The sequence below is a fragment of the Vombatus ursinus genome, unplaced genomic scaffold, assembly GCF_900497805.2.
Source record: "Vombatus ursinus unplaced genomic scaffold, bare-nosed wombat genome assembly UNPS02011916.1, whole genome shotgun sequence".
NCBI classification, from domain to species: domain Eukaryota; kingdom Metazoa; phylum Chordata; class Mammalia; order Diprotodontia; family Vombatidae; genus Vombatus; species Vombatus ursinus.
The window spans coordinates 3842537-3868114 of record NW_020951694.1 but is presented as its reverse complement, the minus strand read 5'-3'; the positions used below and the strand labels follow the sequence as shown (position 1 = coordinate 3868114).

At 37.7% G+C, this 25578-nt stretch overlaps 1 protein-coding gene and 1 pseudogene across 1 annotated transcript in view; both read left to right on the top strand.

Annotated features, from left to right (window-relative positions):
* The window catches only part of NTN1 (netrin 1), a 400398-nt gene that overhangs the window by 79767 nt on the left and 295053 nt on the right, over positions 1–25578 (top strand). The gene's annotated exons all lie outside the window — the stretch shown is intronic.
* On the top strand, positions 1928–2375 carry LOC114039437 (annotated as a pseudogene).

Below are 25578 nucleotides of genomic sequence, written 5' to 3'. Positions count from 1 at the left end.
AAATAGAAGAAAGGGGCATTTAGGTGGCACAGTGGAAAGAGCACCAGCCCTGTAGTCAGGAGAACCTGAATTCAAATCCAGCCTCAGACACTGACACTTACTAGCTGTGTGACTCTGGGCAAGTCACTTAACCCCGTTGCCTAGCCCCCCCCCCCCCAAAATAGAAGAAAATGTGAAATTTCTCATTGGAAAAACAACTAACCTGGAAAATGGATCAAGGAGAGACAATTTAAGAATTATTGGACTACCTGAAAGCCATGATTAAAAAAAAAAGAACATAGACAGTATCTTTCAAGAAATTATCAAGAAAAACTGCCCTGATATCCTAGAACCAGAGGGTAAAATAGGAATTGGAAGAACCCACAGATCACCTCCTGAAAGGGATCCCAAAATGAAAACTCCCAGGAATGTTATAGCCAAATTCCAGAACTTTTAGGTCAAGGAGAAAATACTGCAAGCATCCAGGAAAAAAAAAATTTAAATATTAAGGAGTCATAATCAGGATTATGTAGGGTTTAGCAGCTTCTACATTAAAAGATTGGAGGGCTTGGAATATGATAATCTGGAAGGCAAAGGAGTTTGGATTATAACCAAGATTGACCTATTCAGCAAAACTCAGTAATTTCGGGGGGCGGAGCTAAGATGGCAGAGTAAAAGCAGGGACTCATTTGAGCATTCCCCCTCCAAATACCTGTAAAAATGACTCTAAACAAATTCTAGACCAGCAGAACCCACGAAAAGATGGAGTGAAATATATTTCCAGCCCAGGACCATCTGGAAGGTCTGCAGGAAAAGTCTATTGCGCAGGGCTGGGAGAGGAACACAATTCAGTGTGGGCCGTGCCAGCAAAGACAGTGTCCCAGCAAACCCAGAGTGGGCCTCAGGGAACTAAATCACAATATACACAGTTGAGTATAGAGATCTATCTTACTGTATTGGGAAGGAAAAAGAGATTGAGATAAGAGAAAGGAGGACACTTATAGAAGGGAGGGCAGATTAGGAATGGCAGTGGTCAGAAGTAAAACACTTATGAGAAGGGAAAGATAAGAGAGAGAGAAGGATAAACAAGGAAAAATAGGATGGAGGGAAATACACAGTTATTATAACTGTGGATGTGAATGAGATTAACTCATGCATAAAACAGAAGCAGAAAGCAGAATGAATTAAAAATTAGAATTCTACAATATGCTGTTTACAAGAAACACATATGAAGCAGAGAGATGTACAAAGTAAAGGAAGGGGACTGGAGTAAAATCTATTATGCTTCAGCTACAGTAAAAAAAAAAAGCAGGTGTAGCAGTCATGATCTCAGACAAAGCAAAAGCAGATCTAATTAAAAGAGATAAAGAAGGAAACTGTTTCTTGCTAAAAGGTACCATAGACAACGAAGTAATAGCAATACCAAACATATATGCATCAAATAATATAGCATCTAAATTTTTAAAGGAAAAGTTGAATGAGTTACAGGAGGAAATAGACAGTAAAACTGTACTAGTGGGGGACCTCAATCTCCCCCTCTCTGAACTAGATAAATCTAACTGCAAAATAAACAAGAAAGAAGTTAAGGAGGTGAATAGAATTTTAGCAAAGTTAGATGTGATAGACCTCTGGAGAAAAATGAATGGGAATAGAAGGGAAAATACCTTTTTCTTGGCAGTACATGGCACCTACACAAAAATTAATCATGTATTAGAGCATTAAAAACACCATAGACAGATGCAGAAAAGCAGTAATATTAAATGCATCCTTTTCAAATCATAATGCAATAAAAATTACATTCAATAAAGGGCGGTAGAAAGAAAGATTAAGCTCTTCCCTTGACCCATCCTGTGTAATCATTTAAAATGGCGACGTACTCTCTTGATCCAGAGAACCCCACAAAATCATGCAAGTCATGGGGTTCAAATCTCCAAGTCCACTTCAAGAAACAGCCCAAGCTATTAAGGGCATGCATATCTGAAAAGCTACTAAGTATTTGAAAGATGTTACACTGAAGAAACAATGTGTTTCCTTCAGGCGACATAATGGTGGAGTTGGCAGGTGTGCCCAGGCTAAGCAGTGGGGTTGGACACAAAAAGAGTGCTGAATTCTTGCTGCATATGCTTAAAAATGCAGAGAGTAATGCAGAACTGAAGGGTTTGGTTGTGGATTCTCTTGTCATTGAGCATATCCAGGTTAACAAGGCTCCCAGAATGCGATGGCGTACTTACGGGGCTCATGGTCAAATCAACCCATACATGAATTTTCCTTGCCATATTGAGATGATACTTACTGAACAGGAACAAATTGTTCCTAAGCTGGAAGAGGAGGTTGCTCAGAAGAAAAAAATAACCCAGAAGAAACTGAAGAAACGAAAGCTTATGGCACGGGAGTAAATATGACATTAGAATGCAAATGAAAGTGAAATGAAAACATGTTACAGTTAAAAAAAAAGAAACATTAAAAATTACTTAGAAACTAAATAATCTAATCCTAAAGAATGAATGGGTCAAAGAACAAATCATAGAAACAATCAGTAATTTTATTAAAGAGAATGACAGCAATGAGACAACATACCAAAATATATGAGATATAGCCAAAGCATTACTTACGGGAAAATGTATATCTTAAATGCTTACATCAATAAAATAGAGAAAGGGCAAATCAATGAATTGGGCATGCAATTAAGAAACTAGTAAGAGGACAGACTAAAAATCCCTAATTAAACACCAAATTGGAAATCCTGAAATGTTAAAGGAGAGATTAATAAAATTAAAACCATTGAACTAATATATAAAATTGGCTAAACCAATAAAATAGACAAACCATTGGTTAATTTGATTAAAAAAAGGAAAGATGACCAAATTACCAGTATCAAAAATAAAAGGGGTTGAATTCACCACCAAATGAAGAGAAAATTAAAACAATGATTAGGAGCTATTTTGCCCAATTATATGCCAATAAATCTGCCAATCTAAGTGAAATGTATGCATGTTTACAAAAATGTAAACTACTCAGTTTCATAGAAGAAGTAGAATACTTAACCCAATATTAGAAAAAGAAATTGAACAGGCCATCAATAAACTTTATAAGAAAAAATCCCCAAGTCAACGTGTATTCTGTCAAACATTTAAAGAACAGTTAATCCCAATACTATATAATCTGTTTGGAAAAATAGGTGAAGAAGGAGTCCTACCAAATTCCTTTTATGGCACAAATATGGTGCTGATATCTAAACCAAGAAGAACAAAAACAGAAAAGGAAAACTATAGACCAATTTCCCTAATGAATATTGATGCGAACATTTAAAATAAAATACCAGCAAGAGGATTACAGCAATATATTACAACAATCATACACTATGACCCGGTGGGATTTATACCAGGAATACAGGGCTGGTTCAATGTTAGGAAAACTATCAGCATAATTGACCACGTCAATAACACAACCGACAGAAATCATATGATTATCTCAATAGATAAAGGAAAAGCTTCTTGACAAAATACAACACCAATTCCTATTAAAAACACTAGAGAGCATAGGGATAAATGGAACTTGCTTTAAAATGATAAGTAATATTTATCTAAAACCATCAGCAAATGATATCTGTAATGGGGATAAGCTAGAAGCCTTCCCAGTAAGATCAGGTGTGGAGCAAGGATGTCCCTTGTCACCTCTGTTATTCAGTATTATACTAGAAATGGTAGCTATAGCAAAGATACAAGAAAAAGAATTTGAAGGAATTAGAATAGATGATGAGGAAACAAAACTGACTTTTTGCAGATGATATGATGGTATACGTAGAGAATCCTAGAGAGAATCATCTAAAAACTAGCTGAAATAATTAACAATTTTAGCAAAGTCACAGGATATAAAAGAAACCCACATAAATTATCTGCATTTCTATATACTGCCAACAAAGCCCAGCAGCATGAAATAGAAAGAGAAATTCCATTTAAATAACTGTAGAAAATATAAAATACTTGAGAATCTACTTACCAAGACAAACCCAGGAACTACATGAACACAATTTCAAAACACTTCTCACACAAATAAAGTCAGATACAAACAATTGGAAAAATATTAATTGCTCATGGGTAGGCCAAGCTATTATAATAAAAATTACAGTTTTACCTAAATTAATCTACTTATTCAGCACATATCAATCAAATTACCAAAAAATATTTTATAGAGTTAGAAAAAATTATAACAAAATTCATCTGGAAGAACAAAAGGTCAAGGATATCAAGGGAATCAGTGGGGGGGAAATGTAAAAGAAGGTGGCCAAGCCGTACCAGATCTCAAACTGTATTATAAAGTGGTAATCATCAAAACAATCTGGTACTGGCTAAGAAATAGAGTGGTGGATTAGCGGAAGAGATTATTTACACAATACATTATAGTAAATGACCATAGTAATTTAGTGTTTGATGAACCCAAACATCCAAGCTCTTGGGACAAAAACTCATTTGACAAAAACTGCTGGGAAACTGGAAAACAACTGGAAACAACATGAGAAACTAGGTATAGATTAATCTCACACTGCATACCAAGATAAGGTCAGAATGGGTACATGATTTACACATAAAGGGTGTTACCATAAGCAAATTAGAGCATGGAATAGCTGACCTGTCAGATCTATGGATAAGGGAAGAATTTATGACCAAACAAGAGACAGAGAGCGTTACAGGATGTAAAATAGATAATTTTGATTGTATAAAATTAAAAAAGTTTTGCACAAAAAAAAAAAAACCAATGCAACCAAAATTAGAAAGGAGAAAACTGGGGAAAATTTTTTTACAGCAAGTATCTCTGATAAAGGTCTCGTTTTTTTTTTTTTAAAGGCAATTGGGGTTAAGTGACTTGCCCAGGGTTACACAGCTAGTAAGTGTCAAGTGTTTGGTCTGAGGCCAGATTTGAACTCAGGTCCTCCTGACTTCAGGACTGGTGCTCTATCCACTGCACCACCTAACTGCCCCAGTCATTTTTTAAATATACAGAGAATCAAGTCAAGTTCATAAGAATAGAAGTCATTTCCCCAATTGATAAATGGTCAAAAAAATTTGAAGAGGCAATTTTCAGAAGAAGAAAATATCTATGGTCATATGAAAAAGTGCTCTAAATTGCTATTGATTAGAAAACTGCAAATTACACTTCTTAGGTACTACCTCACACCTGTCAAATTGGCAAATATGACAGAAAAGGAAAATGGTAAGTTTTGGAGAAGTGGGAAAACTGAGACACTAATGCACAGTTCTGGAGTGCAGTTTGGAACTATGTCCAAAGGGCTTTAAAACAGTGCTCTTTGACCCAGCAATACCAGTACTAGGTCTGTATCCCAAAGAGATAAAAAAGTGTGTGGGGGGGTGTAAAGAACCTATTTGTACAAAAATATTTGTAGCAGTCTTTTTGTAGTGGCTAAGAATTGGAAATTGAGGGGATGCCTATCAATTGGGGAATGGCTGGACAAGTTGTTGTAATTTTGATTGTAATGACATTATTGTGCTATAAGAAATAACAAACAGGATCATTTCTGAAAAGCCTGGAAAGACTTATATGAATTGATGTAGAGTGAAGTATCAGAACGAGGAGAACATTGTACATAGTAATATCAATACCATATGATGAACTGTAAATAACTTAGCTGTCCTCAGGAATACAGTGATCCAAGACAATTCCAAATGACTCATGATGAAAAATGCTATCTGCCTCCAATGAAAGAATCGATAATTCTGAATACAGACTGTAGCGTACTATTTTTCACTATCTTTTTTGTTTTGTTTGAATTTTCTTCCACAAAATGACTAATATGGAAATGTTTTACATGATTGCACATGTACAACCCATATCAGATTGTTTGCTGTCTGAGGGAGGAGAGATGGGAGAGAGGGTGGGATAGAATTTAAAATTCAAAACTTAAAAAAAAGCAATGAATGTTAAAAATTATTTTATATGTAATTGGGGGAAAATAAAATATTATTTTAAGAAAAGAAATGGCAGAATAAGAAAGCATCAATGAAACATTGCCCCATAAACCTGGGGCATGTTCTCTCACAAAAGTAACGTGGAAGAATGAACACACACATACCGAATCCATGTAGACAGGACGCAGACATGAATGGACATACCTAGGAAGCTTCAGAGTGACTGATGTCTTCTCTTGCTCCTCACTTGTCCCTGGCAGAGACTTACCTTCTTCCAGATGCTGTTCTGCTGGAGTGAGGTCCCTGCTGGGCACATAGTTTTTATTAGGCATGATGAGGGATAATTAGTCTTCACTGACTGTTGCTAAGCCCCTGTATGTGGTTGTGCAGTTTCTCTTTCTTTCCAAGGTCTGACTGTAGAGCTATCTCTTCCTCATGAGAAGAATGGGTTCTGCTGTGCTTTTTAAAATTCAAAGCAAATGTCTTTTTTATAATTCTTTTAGAAAAGCAGGATTATCCCTATTTTACAGTTGAGGAAACAGACAGAGGTTTAATAACCTGTCTGAGATCACATCGCTAGTAAGTATCTTGACCAGATTTGAACTCAGGTTTTCCTGACTTCAGACCCAGCAGTCTATCCACTGTGCCACCAGCTGCCTTGTGAGTAGGGGGACTTACCCAATTTTGGGGTTCTGGGCCTTTCCTAATTTTCATGTAGATGAGTGGGTGAGTGGGCATCTGCAGATGGCTTGGAAATGAAACTAAGCCTAGAATATCCTGTCTCTCCAGAAACATCCCTGGCTTTTTATATGTAGCTGCTTTCAGCTCAACTTAAAAGGTGATCTTTTTTGATTTTATTAAAATAATCATATTTTGACTGTATCCCATATGGGGAAACCTTAACATCTTAATGGGGTCTTTCCTCATTTATCTTTTCTGGACCTTTGGGAGATGGGGGAACAATGTCACCCATCCTCAAATTCTAGATGGCACAAAAGTGAAGTGACTTAAAAAAATTTATTTATTTTTAGTTTTCGGCATTCACTTCCATAAGATTTTGAGTTTTAAATTTTCTCCCTTTTCCTTTCCTCCGTCCTCCCCAAGACAGCACATAATCTGATATAGGCTGTACTTATACATTCATATTAAGCTTATTTTCACATTGGTGATGATGTATAGAAGAATTAGAACTAATGGGAGGAACCACAAGAAAGAAGAAATAAAACAAAACAACAAGAGAGAAGGAGAGCAAATAGTATGCTTCCATCTGCATTCAGACTCCATGGTTCTTTTTCTGGATGTGGATAGCATTTTCTTTTTTTTTTTTTAAATAATAAATTTATTTGTTTTTAGTTTTCAACATTTACTTCCACGAGATCTTGAGTTCCAAATTTTCACCCCATCTCGCCCCTCCCCCCACCCCAAGATGGCATGCATTCTGAATACCCCTTCCCCTAGTCTGCCTTCCCTTCTATCTCTCCCCCCCTTCTCTTATCCCCTTCCCCTTCTATTTTCCTGTAGGGCAGGATAAATTTCTGTACCCCTTTTTCTGTATTTATTTCCCAGTTGTATGTGAAAACATTTTTTTTAAACATGTGTTTTTAAAACTTTGGGTTCCAAATTTTCTCCCTTCCTCCCTCCCTACCCACCTTCATTGAAAAGGCAAGCAACTCAATATAGGTTATACATGTGCAGTTATGCAAAACACTTCCGTAGTAGACATGCTGTGAAAAACTAACTCTATTTCCCTTAATCTTATCCTGCCCCCCCATTTATTCTATTCTTTCTTTTGACCCTGTCCCTCCTCAGAAGTATTTGCTTCTGATTACCCCCTTTCCCAATCTTCCCTCCTCTCTATCATCCCCCTATTCTCTTGTCCCCTTCCCCCTCTATTTTCCTGTAGGGTAAGACAGATTTCCATACCCAATTGAGTGTGTATGTTATTCCCTCCTTAAGTCAAATCCTATGAGAATAAGATTCACCTGTTCCCTCTCACCTTCCTCTATTTCCCCTCTACTGTAAGAGCCTTTTCTTTTCTGTTTTTTTTTTGTGAGATAATTTACCCCATTCTACCTCTCCCTTTCTCCTTTTCCTAGTGTAATCCTCTCTCACCCCTTAATTTTATTTTCCAGATATGACCCCTTCATCTTCACATCCCTGTGCCCTCTATCTATCTATCTATACATACATATAATTTTTTTCCTCCAACTACCCTAATACTGACAAAGGTCTCATGAGTTACAAATATCATCTTTCTATGCAGGAATGTAAATGGTTCAACCTTAATAAGTCTCTTATGATTTCTCTTTCCTGTTTACCTCTTCATGTTCCACTTGAGTCTTGTATTTGAAAGTCAAATTTTCTATTCAGCTCTGGTCTTTTCATCAAGAATGCTTGAAAGTCCTCTATTTCACTGAATGACCATTTTTTCCCCTGAAGGATTATACTCAGTTTTGCTGGGTAGGTGTTTCTTGGTTGTAATCCTATCTCCTTTGCCCTCCGGAATATCATACTCCATGCCATCCGGTCCCTTAATGTAGAAGCTGCTAAATCTTGTGTTATCCTGATTGTGTTTCCACAGTACTTGAATTGTTTCTTTCTGGCTGCTTGTGATATTTTCTCCTTGACCTGGAAACTCTGGAATTTGGCTACAATATTCCTAGGAGTTTTCCTTTGGGGATCTCTTACAGGAGGAGATCATGGATTCTTTCCATTTCTATTTTGCCCTCTGGTTCTAAAATATCAGGGCAATTTTCCTTGACAATTTCTTGAAAGATGATGTCTAGGCTCTTTTTTTGATCATGGCTTTCAGATAGTCCAATAATTTTTAAATTCTCTCTCCTGGATCGATTTTCCAGGTCAGTTGTTTTTACAGTGAGATATTTCACATTGTTTTCTAATTTTTCATTCTTTTGAATTTGTTTTACAGTGTCTTAATTTATCATAAAGTCACTAGCTTCCAATTTCTCTATTCTAATTTTTAAGGAAGTATTTTCTTCAGTAATCTCTTGGACTTCCTTTTCCATTTGGCCAGTTTTGCTTTTTAGGGCATTCTTTTCCTAAGGCTTTTTGGACCTCTTTTGCCATTTGGGTTAGTCTATTTTTTAAGGTGTTATTTTCTTCAGTATTTTTTTGGGTCTCCTTTAGCAAGCTGTTGACTTGTTTTTCATTATTTTCTTGCATCACTTTCATTTCTCTTCCCAGTTTTTCCTCTACTTTTCTAACTTGCTTCTCAAAATCCCTTTTGAGCTCTTCCAAGGCCTGGGACTGATTCATATTTTTCTTGGAGGCTTTGGATGTAGGAGCTTTGATTTGTTGTCTTCTTCTGGTTGTATGTTTTGATCTTCTTTGTCACCAAAGTAAGATTCTGTGGTCTGACTTTTTTTGTGCAGTTTGCTCATGATCCCAGTCAATTACTTGAGTTTTAAACCCTTTTTTAAGGTAAGAGTCTGCTTCCAATGTAGAGAATGTACTGTCCCAAGCTTTGGGGGTTTGTACAGCTGTTTTCAGAGATACTTCTAGGGACCTGTAAATTTTCAGTTCTTCCAAGGTGGTATGATAAGGGGCGAGGTGTTTCCTCTCCACCGCCACAGCAAGCTCCACCACGCCAGCATTCCTCCTCGCCCCAGGACTGCCCCTCAGAACTGTGACCCAGATCCAAGCATAGGCAAAGCAAGAGATTCCTGCCTCAGCTCTGGCAAAGAGATCCCTGCAATCCCCCTCTGATCATACATTAGATTCCCCCTCAGTCTGTGGGCTGGAAGCTCAGGAGGCAGCTGCTGCCCCAGGGGCGACTGAGACCTAGCTTCTCTCTCACCACCGCAGTCACAGACTTTTCCCACTGACCTTCTAAGTTGTCTTTGGTGTTTTGTGGGTTGAGAAGTCTGGAAACCGCCACAGCTACCCGTGATTCAGTCCTCTGAGGCCTGCTCCAGGTTCGCTGTGGCCTGCGCGCCCACGCCGAACTGCTCTCCTCTCCCCGCCTGGCGCGATATACCTTTCTGATCAGCCATCCAGGTTGTCTTGGGCTGGAAATTTGTTTCACTCTGTCTTTTTGTGTGTTCTGCTGCTTTAGAATTTGTTTAGAGCCATTTTTTATAGGTATTTGGAGGGGTTTGGGGGAGAGCTCAAGCAAGTCACTGTTTTCACCCCACCATCTTGGCTCCTCCTGGATAGCATTTTCTAATGTGAGTCTTTTGAAGCCGTCTTAGATCCTTGCATTACTGAGAAGAGCTAACTCTATCAAAGTCAGACATCACACAATGTGGCTGTTTGTGTACAGTGTTGTCCTGGTTCTGCTCATTTCACTCAGCATCAGTTCATATAAGCCTTTCCAGGTTTTTCTGAAGTCCGCCTGCTCATCATTTCTTATAGCATAATAGTATTCCATTACATTCATATACCACAGCTTGTTCAGTCATTGCTAAATTAATGGGCATTCCCTCAATTTCCAATTCTTTGCCACAACAAAAAGAGCTGCTATAAATATTTTTGTACATGTGGGTCCTTTCCCCATTTTTATGATCTCTTTGTGATACAGATCTAGTAGTGATATTGCACAGTTATATAGCCCTTTGGGCATAGTTCCAAATTGCTCTCCATAATGGCTGGATCAGTTTGCACCTCCACCAACAATGCATTAGTGTTCCAGTTCTCCACATTTTCTCCAACATTTATCATTGTCCTGTTTTGTCATGTTAGCCAATCTGATAGGTATGATATGGTACCTCACAGTTGTTTGGATTTGCATTTCTCTAAGCAATAATGATTTAGAATATTTGTTCATATGACTATAGATAGCTTTAATTTCTTCCTCTAAAAACTGCCTGTTCATATCCTTTGACCATTTATCAGTTGGGGAATGACTTGTGTTCTTATAAATTTGACTCAGTTCTCTATATATTTTAGAAATGAGGCCTTTATCAGAGACATTGGTTGTAAAAATTCTTTCCCAGTTTTCTGCTTCCCTCCTGATCTTGGATGCATTGACTTTGTTTGTGCAAGTACTTTTTAATTTAATGTAATCAAAGTCATCCATTTTGCATTTCATAATGTTCTGTATCTCCTGTTTGGTCACACATTCTTTCCTTCTCCATAGATTTGGTAGGTAAACTATTTCTTGCTCTCTTAGTTTGCTTGTAGTATCAGTCTTTATATCTAAATCATGTACTCATTTTGACTTTGTTTTGGTATATGGTGTAAGATTTTGGTCTGTGCCTAGTTCTTGCCATACTGTTTTCCAGTTTTCCCAGCCATTTTTTTCAAATAGTGAGTTCTTATCCCAGAAACTGGAGTCTTTGGATTTATCAAGCAGTAGAGTACTATAGTCATTGATAGTTGTGTTTTGCATACCTAACCTATTCCGCTCATCCACTACTCTGTTTTTTAGCCAGTACCAAGTAGTTTTGATGATTGCTGCTTTTAATACAATTTAAGATCTGGTACAGCTAGTCTACCTTCTCTTGCATTTCTTTTCAGTAGTTCTCTTGATATTATGTACATTTTGTTCTTCCAGATAAATTTTGTTATTGTTTTTTCTAGCTCTATAAAATCATTTTTTTTGTTAGTTTATTGGTATGGCACTGTGAAAAAGTAAATTAATTTAGGTAGGATTGTCATTTTTATCATATTAACTCAGCCTACCCATGAGCAATGAATTTTTTTCCAATTATTTAGATGTGACTTTATTTGTGTGAAAAGTGTTTTGTAATTGTGTTCATATAGTTCCTGAGTTTGTTTTGGCATGTAGACTCCCAAATATTTTATAATGTTTACAGTAACTTTAAATGGAATTTCTCTATTTCTTGCATTTGGCTTTATTAGTAATATATAGAAATGCCCATGATTTATATGGGTTTATTTTATATCCTGCAACTTTGCTAAATTTGTTTATTATTTCAAGTAATTTTTTACTTGATTCACTAGGATTCTCTAAGTATACCATCATATCATCTGCAAAGAATGATAGTTTTCTTTCTTCTTTGCCTGTTCTAATTCCTTCAATTTCTGTTTCTTCTCTTACTGCTAAAGTTAACATTTCTAGTACAATATTGATTAACAGTGGTGATAATAGACATCCTTGTTTCATCCCTGATTTTATTGGAAATGCTTTAGCCTATACCCATTATATATAATGCTTACTGATGGTTTTAGTTAGATGCTACCTATCATTTTAAGGAAGACTCCATTTATTCCTATGCTCTCTAATGTTTTTAATAGGAATGGTTGCTGTATTTTATAAAATGCTTTTTCTGCATCTATTGAGATAATAATATGATTTCTGTTACTTTTGTTGTTGATAGGATCAATTATGCTGATAGTTTTCCTAATATTGAACCAGCCCTGCATTCCTGGTATAAATCCTGCCTGGTCATAGTGTATTATCCTCGAGATTAGTTGCTGTAATCTCTTTGCTAATATTTTATTTAAAAATTTTGCATCTATATTTATTAGGGAAATTGGTCTATAATTTTCGTTCTCTGTTTTGGCCCTTCCTGGTTTAGGTATCAGTACCATACTTATATCATAAAAAGAATCTGGTAAGACTCCTTCTTTGCTTACTTTTCCAAATAGTTTATATGGTATTGTAATTAGTTGTTCTTTAAATATTTGATAGAATTCACTTGTTAATCCATCTGGCTCTGGGGATTTTTTCTGAGGGAGTTCATTGATGACTTGTTCAGTTTCTTTTTCTGTGATGGGGTTATTTAAGTATTTTACTTCCTCTTCTGTTAATCTGGGCAATTTGTATTTTTGTAAATATTCATCCATTTCACTAAAATTGCCAAATTTATTGGCATACATTTGGGCAAAATAACTCCTAATTATTGTTTTGATTTCCTCTTCATTGTTGGTGAATTCATCCTTTTCATTTTTGATGCTGGTAATTTGGTTTTCGTCTTTCTTTTTTTAAATCAAATTAACCAAAGGTTTATCTATTTTATTGTAGTTTTTTTTTCCATAAATGCAACTATTAGTTTTATTTATTCAAAAAGTTTTCTCAATATCAATTTCATTAATCTCTCCCTTGGTTTTCAGAATTTTTAATTTGATATTTAATTGGGGATTTTTAATTTGTTCTTTTTTTAGCTTTTTTAGTTGTGTGCCCAATTTATTGATCTTTTCTTTCTCTATTTTATTCATGTAAGCATTGAGAAGATATAAAAGTTCCCCTACAAACTCCTTTCATTGCATCCTATAAGTTTTGGTATGTTGTCTCACTACTGTCATTCTCTTGGATGAAGTGATTGATTGATTGTTTCTACGATTTGTTGTTTGATCCATTCATTCTTTAGGGTTAGATTATTTAGTTTCCAAATAATTTTTAGTCTCTCTTTCCATGGCCCTTTATTACGTATCATTTATCTGAAAAGGGTACATTTAATATTTCTGCCTTTCTGAATTGGATTGTGAGGTTTTTATTCCCTAGTAGGTGGTCAATTTTTGTGTAAGTCCTATGTACCACTGAGAAAAAGGTATACTCCTTTCTATCCCCATTCAATTTTCTCCAGTATCTAACTTTATCTAACTTATCTAAAGTTTTATTAATCTCCTTGACTTCTTTCTTGTTTATGTTGTGGTTACATTTATCTAGTTCAGAGAGGGGGAGGTTGTGGACCCCAGTAGTACAGTTTTGTTATCTATTTCTTCCTGTAACTCCCTTAACTTCTCCTCTAAGAATTTGGATGCTATACCATTTGGGGCATATATGTTTAGTAATGATATTACTTCATTGTCTTTGGTACCTTTTAGCAGGATGTTATTTTCTTCCTTATTTCTTTTAATTAGATCTATTTTTGCTTTTGCTTTGTCTGAATTAGGATTACTACCCTTGCTTTTTTTTACTTCAGCTGAAGCATAATATATTCTGCGCCAGCCTTTTACCTTTACTCTGTGTTTATCACTCTGCTTCAAATGTGTTTCTTGTAAACAAAATATTGTAGGATGATGATTTTTAATCCACTTTGCTATCTGCTTCCGTTTTATGGGAGAGTTCATCCCATTAACATTCACAGTTATGATTACTATGTATCTTTCTCTCCATCCCATTTCCCCCCACTCCGTTTATGCTTTTCTCTCTCTTTTCTCCCTTTCCCTCCTCACTAGAGTTTTCTTTTGAGCAGTGCCTCCCTCAATCTGCCCTCCCTTCTATTAGCCTCCTTCCTTTTCTTCCCTTTTACCCTTATTACTTCTTCCCTCCTTTCTATTTTTTTCCTTTTCCTTTTCCCTTTCCCCTCCTTCCTTTTGGGTAAGTTAGATTTCTATACCTAACTAATTATGTTATTCCCTCTTTGAATCAAATCTGATGAGAGTAAGGTTCAAACAATGCTCATCTCCCTCCCTTCTTTCCCTCTACTATAATAGGTTTTTGTGCCTTTTCATTTGATGTAATTTACTCTTGTCTGCCTCCTCCTGTCCTCTTCTCTCAGTCCAATCCCTTTTCACCACTTAATTAGTTTTTTTAATCATCACATCAAAGCCAACTTAAACCTACCCGCTCTATGTATACCCCTTTTAAATGTCATAATAACAATATAATTCCCAAGAGTTACAAGTGTCATCTTCCCTTGTAGAGATGTAAACAATTTGTTCTTATTAATAATATATTGTTGTTGTTTTCTTTCCTGTTTACCTTTTTTAAATTTCTTTTTTATTTTTATTTTTTTATTTTTTAGTGAGGCAATTTGGGTTGAGTGACTTGCCCAGAGTCACACAGCTAGGAAGTATTATGGGTCTGAGGATGGATTTGAACTCAGGTCCTCCTGACTCCAGGGCTGGTGCTCTATCCACTGTACCACCTAGCTGCCCATCCTGTTTACCTTTTAATGCCCCTCTTGACTCTTGTATTTAAAGATCAAATCTTCTGTTGAGCTCTGTTTGGAAGTCCCCTATTTTGTTGAATGTCCATCTCCTTCCCGGAAACGTTATCCTCAATTTTGCTGGGTAGTTGATCCTTGGTTATAATCCAAGCTCCTTTGCCTTATGGAATATTGTATTCCACTCCCTCTGATCTTTTAATGTAGAAGCTGCAAGGTCCTGCAAAATCTTGGCTGTGGTTCCATGATATTTAAATTGTTCTGGCTGCTTGCAATATTTTCTCTTTGACCTGGTAATTTTGAAATTTGGCTACAATATTCCTTGGTGTTTTCAATTTGAGATCTCTTTCAGAGAGTGATGGGTGGATTCTTTTGATGACTCTTTTACCCTTTGGTTCTAAGGCTTCAGGGCAGTTTTCCTTGATGATTTCCTGCAAGATGTTGTTCTGGCTCTTTTTTTCAACATGGTTTTCAGGTAATCCAATAATTTTTAAATTGTCTTTCCTAGATCTATTTTCCAGGTCAGTCATTTTTACTGACAAGGTATTCTACGTTTTCTTCTATTTTTTTCATTCTCTTGTTTTTGTTTGACTGATTCTTGATCTCTCATAGAGTCATTAGCTTCCACTTGTCCACTTCTAATTTTTAATGAATTGTTTTCTTCTTTTAGATTTTGTACCTCCTTTTCCATTTGGTCCATTTTACTTTTTAAGGAGTTCTTCTCTTCAGTGAGTTTTTGTTTCCATTTGACCAATTCTACTTTTTAAGGAGTTGTTTTCTTTAGTGTACATTTTTCCCCCCAATTTGGCTAATTGTATTTTTTAAAGACTTGTTTTCTACAGTTAATTTTTGCCCTTTCTTTTCCAAGCTATCGACTCTCTCTTGCATACTTCTCATTTCTTTTCCCGACTTTTCTTCTATCTCTCTTATTTAAAATCTTCTTGAGTTCTTCCAAGAAGGTTTTTTGGACTGGAGACCAGTTCATAATCCACTTCAAGGTTCTGGATATGGGTATGTTGATAATGTTGTCCTCTTCTGAATTTGTGCCTTGATCTTCTTACAATCTTCTTTATAATCCAGCAACATCTGCTTTCTACCCCCTTAATAAGAGTCCATGGTCATTGTCCATTTCTGCTTTTTGCTCATGGTGTTTGCCTATCTCCTGACTTTAAAAAAAAAAAAAGTTGAGCTCTTCTGCTGGAGTGCAGGGAACACTGACCCAAGCTTCTTGTGCTGGGAGCCCTGGATCTGGTCGCTGGCTTCGTGTGCTGGGACCTCAGATGCTGGCAGTTGGAGGCTATGGGGTTCTCACAGCTTACTTGGTGCTGGTTTGGCGTCAGCAACACTGGAGCTCTCGGGGTGGGGGTGGGGATTCTGGCCTGTGGGGGACACCTGCTCACCTGGTCCTTGCACTCCTTTCTTTGACTCCTGCTCACCCTGGTCTTGCACAGGGATATTTCACTGTTGAAAGATGTCTGTCAGCCTGGAGCTTTGCCGCCTGGAGTTTGCTTCCCGGAATTGTGCTGAGGCACTGGAAGATTTTGCTGCTGAAGAAAGGCATTGAACACGGTGGTTTTCTGAGCTGGTGTCTACTGGTTCCCCTCCCTGTACTGAGGTATTCAGGGGGTCCTGGTTTGTCACTTGCTTGCCCCACTGTCCTGGGGCTCAGGATCTCCCCCTGGTACGCTGAGGTGGGGCTTGACACTGGCTTGCTGGGATGCCTCCCATTCTGTACTGCTCCCCATCCCCCGAAAGCAAGTGGGGCTTTCTTGTTAATCCCCCAAGCGGCCTGGGCTACATGACTGCTGCACCCTGTCTTTTTGCTGACTCAGCCGTTCCAAGGTTATTTCTGGGGCGATGTTTTATTGATTTTCAGAGGTCAGTAAGGGAGGGTGAGAGTGACTTACTTCTGACTCCGCCATCTTAGCTCCTGGAAGCGGATGAGTGAAGTGACTTTTTAAAAACCAAAACAAAAAAGCCCTGCATAGCAGAACTAAGCACTGGCTCTACGGTCTCCCTTCCTTAAGACGTAGATCTAGAGCTGGAAGGGACCTTGTAGGATTATCGCAATGCTTTCTGGTCAGTCTCTCCCGGCTCCAACCTGTTGTCAGTATAGCTGCCAAAGTGATTCTCCTAGAGTGTAGATGTGACTACGTCATCTCATTTCCTACTCAGTAAACTCCATTGGCTCCCTGTTACACTCAGGATGAAATATGAAATACTCTGGCATTTAAAGCGCTTTATAGCCTGCCCCCCTTTTTAACTTTCACATCTTACATTTTACTGGCCTCCACATACTTTACAATCCAGCAACACCGGCTTTCTTCTTTACCTCGCTCATGCCCCTCCGTCTATGTGCTTTTTCAGTAGTTATTCTCCATCCCTCGAAGGCTCTTCTCCTCACTTCTGCATACCCTGGTTTCCTATAGGACTCATCTCAAATCCTGTCATCTGTAGGAGACTTTCTTCTCCTCTAATGTCTCTGTTTGCCCTTTACCCTTCCACACACACGTAGTAGTATCTTATCTCTGAGATTACCTTGCATCTTCTCTGTATGTACATAATTGTTTTATGTTACCTCCTCTATTAGACTGTGAACTGTTTGAGGGCAGAAACATGTTTTTGCTTTTCTTTATATCCCTAGAGCCTTAGCACAATGCCTGGCATATAGTAGCTACTTAATAAATGCTTGTTGACTGACTGACCAACTGACCTGTAGTTCCCTCATTTCAGAAATGCGCAAATTGAGACTGGGAGGTTAAGTGATTTGTTTTAGGTCATATAGGTATTAAATATCAGAGGCAGGATAGGAACTCAGGACTTATGAACTCAGAGCCATTCTTTTCACCGTATCATGCTTCCTCATTATTGGTGTTTGAATTCCTGAGGATGTATGCTGCTTTTTTCTAAACATGGGATGTCTGCCTGTCAGTTCTTCATCTTTGAAGTGACTCTTCTTGTGCTTGCAGACAGTCAAGAGCTACTAGCCTGCTCTCAATCACAGTTTGTGATGAACTGAACCCAAGAACACTGAGTTGGTATATTTCACAATCCATTTGGGAAAACAGGCTGCTAAGGCACTTTCTGTGCAATTAAATTCTAATTCTAGACCACTTTGATACCGGAAATCTTAGCATTCTCTCCCTTCCCCTCCCAGGAATTTTCTTATTAAAACATTTAAAAACAGTCTATTGGAATAGTTTACAGTTATATGAACCAAAAAAAAGCTAAAATTAAGTCTTGGGGAATCTTCTTTCAGGACTTCTTTAATAGACAATTGAATTTCCACCTTATTGGATTTTTTATAATTTCAGAACAGAACAATGAATTCTTTTTCTTTCATACCTTGTAATTAAAATAACCTTAGAAGATTGTTCTCTGAGCTATTTTGGCCCTAATGTGGATTAATCACTTTTGCTGTGTTAAAAACAAAACAACAGAGCCAGTCAAGTTATTTCATTTTCAAAAGAAACTTGAGTCTTCCCAGGAACATCCTCCTTGTAAACTATCCTTATTCTTCATCCTGGAGGCCACATATGCCCCACACATGCCCCATTAGCTTCTCATAGGCCATACTCATCACTTTCTTTAGGATTGGGATCGTGGGACCAAAGTAGGCAGGAACTGTCTGCCTTGAGAATGTGGGAAGCTTTAGAAAAAGTTTTTCATTGTTTACGTTGTTATCCTAAAAGAAAGGTAATGAGACTTCTGGCATTGTCTTGCCTTAAAGTTAGATAGGTTTAAGCTTAATGCCCACAGTTTTGGGCCCTAAATGGAAAATGATACCCAGTGTCTTATCTTACTGGAAATCTATGCTTTAAAAAATATCTAAGTATAACCCCTTCATTTTATATAGTTCAGGAACTGATTCTCTTTCCATTATTCTCTTTAGAGGTTTCTGGGTGAATCATAGGACCTTAGAATGTGAAATTGGAAATGACCTTATGGATTATCTAGTTATCTTATTAGAAAATGACCCACCTGTCATTTTACAGATTTACATTTTACATCATTTTACAAGATTCAAAGAGAGGGAGTCCCTTATCCATACCTAGTTGGTAGTAAAATCAGGACTGTGGCAGCAATCTGGCTCTCTTGAGAGTCTTTCTTCTGTATCAAGCTGCTTTTCGACTCAGCGACTAATGGAAATACAGCTCTTGGGACAGTGCTTTGGGAGAAAACATGGTTAGCAGATGATCTCTGGTGTTGTCATGTCTTGAATCTGGAGTCTTTGCTTGTAGTAGACTATTTTGTCAATTTGATTTAAATTATAGTTTCAGTCAACTTCTGGAAAACTCAGTTTGATAGGTACAGTGGAAAGTATGTTGGATTTGAAATAAAAAGGTCAGGATTCAATCCTGGCTTAGGTATTACTCTACCACTTGTGTGACTTTGGGTAAGCCATAGTCTATCTAGACCTCAGATTCCTTCTCTGTAAGAAAGGGGTGTGTATTAGATAATCTCTAATGTCCCTCTAAACTCTAAATCTATGATCTTATTTCAAGAAACACTTTGTTGTTATTTTATCTGGCACAGATATAGATATGATTTCATCGGAATAGGGAAAGCCAGGTGAGGAAAAGCCGTCTACAAATGTAGGTTGACATCTTCCCAGCAACATATAATTTTACGTGGTTGCCTAGAGCACCAAGAAAGGTACATGACTTACTTAGTGTCACACAGGTAGTATATATCAGAAGTAGGATTGGAACCCAGTTCTTTCTGGGTTGGAGGCCACCTTTTCCACTAGTCTATTGTGCTGCCTCACACAACTGCTTCACAATTTCGAGAAATCATCTAATCTTAGCATTGGAAGAGGATTAGTCCAACTCCTTCATTTTATACATAAGAAAACTGATATCCAGAGGAAGAAAACGACTCATTCACTGTCACAGGTGCTCAGTAACAGAATCAGAACTAGAACTCATCTTATTGATTCCTATTTAGTATTGATTCTGCCCTTTTTTCTTTCTACCAACACTCTGTTACTATAGGTTTAAATTTTCCCATACTTTACGTGTTGAATCATTGCTTTATGGAAGCAATTTTCAAAAATATATACCTCAAAACTTTAAAAAAATATTTGCAATTCTGCATAAAAATGCAATTTTTTTTTTTACCTCCTCTCCTTTCTTGTATTAATTTCCATCTTGCCCAGGTCAGTCCCACTCCAACAGCCCACTTTTTCCAACTGTACTTTAAGAGGTGAGGACTTGACTCTTTGCACCAACTTGCAGACTGTAGTAGAGCTGATTAAGAGTGGCTGATCTGTTGTCTTTCATCTCTATCAATAGAGACACAAATCCATTATTTTTTTAAATGAAACTATGTCCCTTGTTAATGCTTGCTAGGATATTTTAGTTTGACTAAATACTGATTTATACCTGGAACTGTGTTTTTGTAATTCCAATTTATGTATTTTTTTTCTGGTTCTAATTTATAATTTATAGGGTAGCCTCTGGATCCTCATAAGATTGGGGCCTTAATATATTTCTTGGCTGCCTTTAACCTCTTTTAAACATTTTTTTTTCCCCAGAAATGGTTGCATGAATTTTTTGTCATGTGATATAATTTGAATTTATAATCCCTGTTTCCTTTTGATATCTTTTAATTTTAACATTTTAAAAGAAAGCTTTCTTTGTATAGCTTTATTTTTAAAAGCAAGTAGATATTTTATTCAAAATATCCACTTTTAATTCACCCCTGTAGCCGTTCCGACTCTCTTGGAGCAGAGGTAATCAGCTAATAGTTTCACTTCTTGACCAGGTGTGGTCTCTGTTGTAAAAGTAGGAAGACTGTAGGGGAGTGGAAAGGCTGTGGGGCAGAGGGAATGGGAGAGTTTAGGAGGTTATTGGCAGAGGAGCATTCCTGAGGTAAAAGGTGTACATTTAAACAGGCCCACCTGCCTCCCTGAGAATTGAGTTCCCACAGAAGTAACCTTCAGTTAGCAGCCAGTGAGGGGAAATATGTGAGTGGTGTGATGGCTGGTTTTACTTGTATTGTTTTCCCTACACCCTAGAAAGGAAATTAAACTGCAAACATATGTCTGCAAAGCAGTCTTCGGGGTCTTGTTTCCATCCAGAAATCCCGAATTATTTTGAGTTCCAACTTGAAATCTGAATGGATGTCATTGCCTTATTTATAGATTTTGGGGAGGAGGGAAGGAAAAGGGGATGGTAGCTGCTTCTTACAAATGAAACATCGGACACCTTTTCTGGCAGACTCACACCTTTATAGAAACTGGTGAGGAGGTAGCAAGCGATCTTTTTGTCAGATGGAAAAAACTAATCTTCAGAAGCTGATAAGATTCATTCAAAGGACCTGGTTAGTCCCGGATGGAGCCAGGAATAAAAAATAGACCTCCTTTGTTCTTCACACTAGCTAGTATTCCCCACTCCAGGTGTCTCAACAGTAGTCAGGTCATGCCTTCCCCATAGATTGGAAGCTTCTTGAGGGTAGGAACTATTTAATTTTTGTCTCTGTACCTCCAATGTCAAACACAGTCTCTGGAACTTAGAAGGTGCTTAATAAATTCTTATGGATTGAATGGCCATTTCCTTACATTCAAATGGATTATTTTCCCCCCACATTCTTGCTTTACAGACTTAATCCTCCTTTTCCCCACCCCCTCTCTCTGGTGGCCTTGAAAACCTCCTTATCCTTTTATTTTGTGGGAGAGCCACACCCTCAGACTGGGCTGTTGTTTGTGAGAATTCTTCAGTGTCTACGACTAACCCTCACATTCTGCCTTTCTGGGATTGTGGCTCTGATCCTGACTCTATTCTTGTGAGCCCCTATTTTGCTCTTAGGTAAGCACTGTGTGGTATTGCAACCTAGCCTGGGGTTGGGTCACAGCTGTTCAGCTCTTCTGCCAAATGAGCCAGCAAGGTGTTCCCTAGTAAGAACCAACCTAGGGCTGTTCTTTCAATCCCTCCCATCTCCCAGCACCCCACGCAGGAAGCTGGGATAATCATTGGACTGTGCAAAGAAAAATACCAAGTAATCCAAGGCAGGGGATCCTAGAGAAGGATGGGAAGTGTGTGGGTGTGGGAGCAGGGGTGGTGGGGGTGAGGTGATGAGAGGGTGGGGAAATAAGGTTTGTCACGGGAATGAAAAAATCAACGATACCCCCCAACCCCCAGAAATTAGCTGATTAACCTGTAGAACCTGAGCCCCTGCCAAGCCTAACTTCCTTGTTTTCAGAAACCTTGGCATGAGGCTACGTTTTCTGGCACAGGCTAATCCTCATCACTGGAACCAGCAAAGCAGCTGTTGTGATTTTCTTTTTCCTCTCTCTTCTGGCAATTCCAAATCAGCTATTTACTTTTCTTTTTTCCTTTCCCTTTCCTTCTCCACCCTCTTATAACAGGGAGTTGGTTCTGGTTAATGTTGAAGATCATAACATGATTACCCCAAAGTCTCATGAAATTAAATCACTTTGCTTCAAAGAGAAAGGAGTGGGGATGGGGGTGGGGAGTGGGACTGTCTGGCTGGTAGGCCAACAAGGGAAGAGCGGATATTGAAAGCAGACTGGCAGCGGTATTGCACTTTGTACAATGGAGTTCTGACAGTGTGAAGGCAAATACAGACAGACAGGCTTGTATTTGCAAACAGTGGCTTGTGAGGACTAGGGCCTCAGTCTTGTGTTTTACATGCTGTGCTCTTGGTTAGAAGGACATGATTGGGGAGAGTAAGGGGATGGGAGTCATAGGGTGAAGGATGGATTTAGGGGTGGCTCATTGAGCTGTGAATGGTTTAGAAAGAAATCGAATTCCTTAAGTTAGGTCTTTTGTGTTTGTTTTATGTCTGTCCCATTCTCTACTGGGAGTTCATCAGGTCAAGACATAGGGAAAATTGTACTTCAAACTCTGGGGAAACAAAGTTGGATTAAAATTCTAGTTTTCTTAATGAAGTGCTCTATATAGAGACAGTGTGATTTTACACATGTGTATTTGGGTTTCTTTGATCAGAGTTGTAGAAACCCAGATTTTCAGAGAATCTGAGAGGTTTCATCATGAATAGGTCATGACAGAATAACCTCATTTCCTTGTTTGACAGGATTACTAAACAATTAGAAGAGGGAGATGCTGTGGATATAGTTTACTAAGATTTTTAACAAAGCTTTTGACAAATTATTCCATACTCTTATTGTGAAGATGGATTGATGTAGACTAAGAGAATAATAGATCCATAATTGGTTAGTCTCATTTAAAGAGTAATTATTAATAAATTATTCAATGTCAGCATAGCGAGAAGTCTCCAGTGGAGTACCCCAGGGATCTGTGCCAGACCTTGTGCTCATCAACATTTTTATCAATGCTTGCGTAAAGTCACATATGGAATGCTAATCAAATTTACAGATGACATAAATTGGGGGAGTAACTAATATACTAGATGATAGATTTAGGGTCCAAAAAGATTTTGACAGGCTAAAGCATTGGGCTAAATCTAATAAGTTGAAATCCAGTAGAGATAAATGTAAAGTCTTATACTTGGGTACAAAAAAATCAAGTACAGGGTGGGAGAGGCATGGTTAGATTAGCAATTCTGAAAAAAAAAAATCTGAGGGTTTTAGTGGACCAAAAGTGCAATATGAGTTAGCAGTATAATGTGGCAGCCAAAAAAGCTAATGTGATTTTAGGTTGAATTAAGAGAGATGTAGTCCAGGAATGGGTAGATGATGGTCCCACTGTAGTCTGCCCTTATCAGGCCTCATTGAGAGTACTCTTAACTCTGGGGAATCACACTTTAAAAAGGAAATTGATAAACTAGAGAATGTCTGGAGGAGAGCAGTCAGGATGATGAAGGGCTTTGAGTGCATTTCCTTCGAAGATTAGATGAAAACTCAGTGGGGTGTAAGATCATAACTCTAGACCTGGAAGGGAGGACCTTAGGTGGCATCTAGTCTAACCCCCTCATCTTACATATGGGGAAACTGAGGCCCAGGAAGGTAGAGCGACTCGTTTAAGGTCATTAGGTAGTAAGTGGCAGAGCTAGAATTCAAACTCAAGCCCTGTGATGCAAAATTAGTGACTTTTACACCATGCCATGTGAGTAGTCTCCAAGTGTTTGAAGGACTGTCTTATAGATGAGGGTGTACTTTTAACAACAGTGCATGGAAGTCATGAAGAAGCAAGTTTCGGCTTGGTGTCAGGGGAAAAAATTTGTTAACAATTGGGTTTGTCCAGAAATGGAATGGGCTGCCTTGAGAGGTGGTTGGTTTCCTTTCCTCAGAGGTATTCAAGTAGGAACTAGACAATAACTTTCTGGGTGTGTGATAATGGGGATTCTTTTTGTTTATGGGTTAGACTAGATGATTGCTGAAGTCCCTTTCAACTATAAAATTCTGTGATTCTATGAGAGCTTGAAGGGACCCTGGAGATCCTCTGCCTGAGGTTCCCAAACTTATTTGGCCCTTTAAAAAAATTACCCAGCACTCCCCTGGAAATGTACTTTTTTTTAACAGTTTTTTTTAAAATTAGCATCATTTCAAACTACTGCCGAGTCTCTCCCCACCCTAATCGTTCCAGCACCCCCCAGGGGATGGTATCACTGACTTTGGAAACCTATACTAGTCTATGCTTTAACCTAGTGTAATCTATACTCTAACCCAGGGGTGGGGAGCCTTCGGCCTCAAGGCCACATGTGGCCCTCTAGTTCCTCAAGTGCGGCTGAATCCAAACTTCACAGAATAATAAAATAAAATAATAATAAAATAATAAAAATATAAATAATAATAAAAATTAAAAATAAAAATAAATACATAATAATAAATAAATATAAATAATAAAATAATAAAATAAAGAATAATAAAAATTAAAAATAAATAAAAATAAAATAGTAAAATAATTAAAATAAAATAAAATAATAATAAAAGGATCTGTTCTGTAAAACTTGAACCCAGTCAAAAGACCGCACCCAAGGACCTAAAAGACCATATGTGGCCTCAAGGCCACAGGTTCCCCACCTCTGCTCTAACCCATCTTTTTTCCTGACCAATGCTTACTTAGTCTTTTGACTTTTGATTCCTCTCCTGTGGGAAAATAATTTAGATCCATTATATACTGTGTGTTGCATATAATTAAACCAGTTGTGACTATAAAGTTTATACACACCCATACATATATGTATGGGTGTGTATATGTATATATGTATAAATGTGTATATGTGTACATATTTAGTAACCATCAATTAAGATGAGTAGCCAAATATAAATACATAGCAAGAAATGCAACTTATAAGAGACTAATGGGGAAGGGGCAGGGGAGATAGGAAGAAGCGAGGGAGGAAACAGATTAGAAGTAATGCATCCAAATGAGTATGGTTCCCTTCTTCAAAGATGTCACTGTGAGGGTCTCAATATACCTAAGTCAGCAACATTGCTGTTTGTTTAAAGTATTTCTAGAGCTTATCATTGGAAGCTGCCTTCAGTACACTATTATGAATGTCCTTGCCAGTGAGATATATTGATCTATTACCAGTGTATTTAATTTTTGGAAATAGTAAATGTTTTGCTGAATAAAATGTCTGGTGAGACCATGTTACCGTTTTGGGTAAAAAAATAACATGACCTAAAAAGGAGCCAGATTTCCCCAACATATCTGCCTCCCCAAATCCTCTTTCTCTTTATGAATCTCTCTATAGGTAGTCTGGAACTATGTCTGCCCTTTCTTGAAGCAAGAAGAATATCTCTCACCTCCAAAGTTTTCTTGCCAGCTCCATCCTTTTTATGCATTATCATTTTCTCCAGTAGTGAAGAGTCTTATGCAAATGTTTGAGGCGTGGGTTACATATACAAAGAGATGTTGGAGATGAAAATGTTTACTCATTTTCTTAATGTCCCTTTCTCTTTCAGTTAA